Source organism: Trichechus manatus, unplaced genomic scaffold (genome assembly GCF_000243295.1).
Source record: "Trichechus manatus latirostris isolate Lorelei unplaced genomic scaffold, TriManLat1.0 scaffold00184, whole genome shotgun sequence".
Taxonomy (NCBI): Eukaryota; Metazoa; Chordata; class Mammalia; order Sirenia; family Trichechidae; genus Trichechus; species Trichechus manatus.
In genome coordinates this window covers 1,391,467-1,397,164 of record NW_004444120.1, presented here as the reverse complement: position 1 = coordinate 1,397,164, position 5,698 = coordinate 1,391,467, and positions in this window count along the sequence as shown.

Sequence of the window (5,698 nt, the reverse complement as noted above, 5' to 3'; positions counted from 1 at the left end):
AGATTGCCATATATAATCGAATTACTTTTTTTTTGGTCTTTGTTGTAAGAGGGTCCACCGGAAGCATCTGACTACTCCACCATCTTGGCCCCACCTCCTAAAATACATGCTTGCTACCTTCCTGCCCAGTCACAGTTTATAGAGAACAAGATCATACTCCCTGTTCTTGGTAATCCCTATTCTCCCTGACTCTCTCTCCCATCTATATTATAAGATTCATGAAGTTAGGTGGGAGTAGGAATCCCTGGACAGAGCAAATGGTTAAATGCTCGGCTACTAACCAAAAGGTTGGCAGCTCACATGCACCCAGTGGTGCCTCAGAAGAAAGCCCTGGCAATCTACTTCTGAAAAATTAGCCATTGAAAACCCTTTGGAGCACAGTTCTACTCTGCAACACATGGGGTTGCCATTGAGTCAGAATTGACTCAATGGCAACTGGTACTGGTAGCAGGCTACCTTTGCTTAGTTTCTTGTCTTACAGTTGTTCAGTTTTCTCCTCACTTCCCACCCCATCCCTCATTCATGTTTCTTTTCTCTCTTGTTTCTACTCCTAAATCAGGGTCTACTTCTTTCCTTGCCACCGATGCAGAGCTTGGCAGCTCCCCCAGCTCCCTCACTCTGCAATCTCTTGGTGAGAGAGGCTTGGTGAGAGCTATTTTTGCAGTTTAACCAGGTACTCACAGGGCAGCTCAGCCTCCAACTAACCAAAGTGCTAAGGTATAGAACAAGACTTCTCCTGTTTCCACAGGTGCCACTGCTAAGCCTGGAGGAGGAAGTTTGTTTGCGGGGGAGGCTGCTTATGGAATGAGATCCCTTTTGGCATTTTCCAAGGGAGCTGCCTCCCCAGCTTTTCCCGTTTAATGTTTCTAGCAGACAGGTGGTCACTCCACTGGTAGTAAATTCCTGGATATTTTTATCTACCACCCCATAAGCAAAATGACAACGTCATTGGAAATGTCATACAACCAGGCATATGACTAATGTCCCTATTAATCAATTCTCCAGAGAAAACAGGTTGCTATCTAGGCTTGTTTGGAGAGATGCTAACTATGTGAAGGAAGAAAAACTCAAGCATCTGCTTGAAAGTACGCTGTCAAGATTAAAATGATATACACTTGGTAATGTGGTGTGTTTAAAAGTTAACCTTTGCCTCTGCAAGACCACACCATCCATACAGTTGACACTCAACTAATTGTTACAGGGACCCTTACTATAATGACACGGCTAGTGCCTGCTGTACTGGGACTGGGGTAGGGGTAACATGGAGTCCAAGAGAGATGTCACTATATTATGAAAGGTCATACTACTGAGAAATCCTTTATCTATAGTATAATTGATTCATTTTTTAATCCATTCATCCATTCACAAAATATATCGAGTAGCTCCTTTGCTGTTTTAAAATTTGCTTTTTCAATTAACAATATATATTAGAATATAATTGTACATCACTGTATAGAACACAATCTCCTTCCTTCACTGCTCCTTTTCTTTTTCTCAGAATTTATTTTTTTGTTTTTATTTTCCTTAGTTAAACAACACAGAAATACACAACTTTGATTATATATTTTTCTGTTCTTGTGTGAATAACTCTACAGGATAGATTCCTACAAGAGGAACATCTAGATTAAGTATACATGCATTTGAATTTTTTGACAGATAGTCAAATATTTCCTCCAAAAAGGTTGCAAAAATACACACTCCACCAATAGTACGTGTTTCCCCATTTGCCAGCCAACATGTCTTGCTATCAAACTTTTAATTTTTTGCCAATTTGATTGGTAAAAAACGGTATCTTATTGATATTTTAATTTGCATTTATTGAATTAGTAGTGAGGTTGGGTATCTTTATTGTAATGGGAGGTATTTACATTTCTTTTTTAGAGAAATGCCATTTCATGATCTTTGCCCATTCTTTTATGGATAGTTCGTCTTTTTTCTTATAGATTTGTAAGAGCTTCTTATATTTTAAAGAAATTAGTCACTCCATGTTATATATGTCACCTATTTTTCTCCCAGAGTTTTATTTGTCTTTGATTTTGTTGAATGTATTTTATTTATTCAGAAATTTCCATTTTTAAGAAGTTATATTCATTAACCTTTTGTGTATGAATTCTGGGTTTTATGTCATACTTAGAAAAAGCCTTCTAAGTATGCCAAGATTATACAAAAATTCATTGTTTTATTCTAGAACTTTTATGATTTCATTTCTATATTTAAATCTTTGTTTCACCTGGAATTTATTTTTGATGTGGAAAAAAAATATGGATCTACTTCTATGTTTTCTAAAAGACTAACCACTTATCTCAATACCATTTATGGAACATTTTCTATTTATTTGAAATGTTCTTCTTATTATACACTAATATCCTTTGTGCTTGAGTTCATTTCTGGACTGTCCTTTGTGCATGGGTTCATTGGTGCACTACACCAACTGTGTTAATTAGTGTAGCTTCTGAACACATTTTAAAACATAATGGAACTAATTCTCTTTGATCGCTCTGTTCTCACATCTATTTTTCCAGATGATCTATACATAAGTTCCAATAAAAAGTTTGTGTGCTCTGTTTGTACAGAATAACTATGACTATAAGATAAATTAATGATTCGTAATTATTAGTACACTTTTTGTTGTTTTTATTGCCAATATTACAGTGTAAACAACACTGTTGTTGGTGACATTTTTATTTATATCTATTTCTCTGATTTGTTCATATGACTTACAATCCCTTCCTCTCCCTCCCCAAAATAAACTTCTGGCTGAGAGCTACTAGACAATGTCCCACTGTTAATTCAGCCACCATACCAAACCCTCTAAAATGCTAAAAGCAAGCAGTACCTATTGAAAACTGGGAAAAAAATATGCTTGTGCTTGATGTGGATAGATAAAGTTCATGTTTATCATGCTTCTTGTCCCACTATCCCAATACATTTAGGGTCTCTGAATCAGTCTTTGTTTACCATATTCTTCTCCATACTAGGTACCTCCCATCTATGTATTTAGTTCTAGACATAACTTTTCAGTCTTGGAAAAAGAGATTTACTAAAAAGCCCGAATGAAACCTTTGGGATCTTATTAACTGTAGTCACTGTGGTCAAACTTTAAACCTTGTGTGGTTTACATAGGTTACATCATCTCTCTACCCATGGCTCCTGCTTCTTGAAGACCACAAGTATTCTGAAAGCCTCTTGAAATATCTATGAGTGACAGGTCAAGGGGTTCAGAAATAAAAAGCCATAAAGTCCAGAAATTACAACCAGAAAGAAATGACCAATGGCTTATTGGCAAGCCCAATCCTTCTTCATCCTAATTCCTCTCCACTCCCACCCAAGACGGAGCTATGGCTGAAGGTTCAAAGCTACAGATCACCTCTACACAACTTGCTAACAGAATTTCTCAGTCAGACTCCCAGCTTTTAATTCTCCATTCATCTTGAAGTTTCAAGTGTCTATTATTTTAAACACTGCCCACAGAAAAGCTGGAGAAACTAACTGGTAGAATCCCTTATTAAACAGAATAAGAAGGGGTTATGACTGGTTTAAGTGACCATGAGCACAGTCCAGAGATACAGGCAGTTGCCTCGTGAAGTCATGAGCTCTTCTTTGAATGACATTCTGCCTGAATATCTTCGATAGGATTCCTGAATTGGGCTAGAGACTGGACTAAATGATCTTTGAGGTGGGGTATGTATGAGTCAGGGAAAGCTGAATCTAGAATGAGATTCATGTGCTTATTGGCCATTTGCATATTTCTTTGGAGAAATGTCTATTTAAGTCCTTTGACCATTTTTTTTTAACAGTTTGTGCTTATCAGTTGCCATTGAGTTGATTCTGAATCATGATGACTCCATGTGTGTCAGAGGAGAACTGTGCTCCATAGGATTTTCAATAGCTGATTTTTTGGAAGTAGATCACCAGGCCTTTCTTCCAAGGCACCTCTAGGTAGAGTCAAATCTCCAACCTTTCAGGTAGCAGCTGAGCGCGTTAACCATTTGTACCACTCAAGGACTCCTCTTTTGCCCATGTTTTGATTCAGCTGTTTGTCTTTTTGTTATTGAATTGTAGGAGTTCCTTATATATTCTGAATATTAAACCCTAATCAGATATACGATTTACAAATAATTTCTCCCATGCTGTATGTTGTCTTTTCACTTTCTTGATAATGTCCTTTGATGAACAAGTTTTTTTTTAATTTTTTTTATTGTACTTTAGATGAAGGTTTACAGAACAAATAGCTTCTCATTAAAAAGTCAGTACACATATTGTTTTATGACATTGGTTAACAACCCCACAACATGTCAACACTCTCCCTTCTTAACCTTGGAGGACCTCTTTTTTTTTTTTTTTTTTTTTTGGTGAAAATATACATAGCCAAACTTACACCACTTCAAAAATTTTTACATGTACAATTCAGTGACATCAATTACATTCTTCCATTTGTGCTGCTATTATCACTATCCTTTTCCAAATTATTCCATTACCACTGTCTTCAACTCACTGCCCCCTAGGCTTCCCATCAAACCTTTTGAGTTGCTGTTGTCAATTTGATCTCACATAATCTTTTTTTTGTACCTTAGATGAAGGTTTACAGAACAAATAGTTTCTCATGAACCAAAGTATTTTTGTTTATCTATTTTAGTCCAATTTACCTATTTTTCTTTTGTTGCTTATACTTCTGATGCGTTCTATGGGTTTTAAAAAATGTCACGTATCCACCATTACGGTACCATACAGAAGAGTTTCACTACCCCAAAATTCCCTGTGCTCCACCTATTAATCTCTCCCTCCCCCTTAACTCCTAGCAACTACTGATGTTTTTATTGTCTCTATAGTTTTGCCTTTTCTATAATATCATATAGTTGGAATCATACAGTATGTAGCTTTTTCAGATTGGCTTCTTTCACTTAACAATATACATTTAAGGTTCCTCTATGTCTTTTTGTGGCTTAATAACTCATTTCTTTTTATCACTGAATATTCCATTGTATAAATATTTGTTTATCCATTCACCTATTGAAGAATAATCTTGGTTGCTTCCAAGTTCTGGCAATTATGAATAAAGCTACTATAAACATTCACGTACAGATTTTTTTTTTTTTTATTGTACTTCAGGTAAAGGCTTACAGAACAAATAGTTTCTCATGAAACGGTAGTACACATATTGTTTTATGACATTGGTTAATAACCCCACAACATGTCAACCCTCTAACTTCTCAACCTTTTCTTTTGGTGAAAATACACACAGCCAAAGATACACCATTTCAAAAATTTCTACATGCACAGTTCAGTGACACTGATTACACTCTTCCAATTGTGCTGCTATTCTCACTTAAGATGAAGGCTTACAGAATAAAATGGTTTCTCATTTAACAGTTACCACAAATGTTGCCCTATGACAATGGTTACCAATCTCACAACACATCAACAATATCTTTACTCAGCCTTGGGCTACCTATCACCAGCTTCCTTGTCCCCTTCTGCCTTCTGGCCCTTGCCACTGGACTACTGTACCTCATTAGCCCCATTTGGTTTTCCGGGGCTGTCCACTCCCAGGCTGAATGGTGAACCTCGGAGATAACTTCACCACTGAGCTAAAAGGGTGTCCAGGGGCCATACTCTCGGGGTTTCTCCAGTCTCCTTTAGGCCAGTAAATCTGGTCTTTTTTTTGTGAGTTAGAATTATGTTCTACATCCTTCTCCAG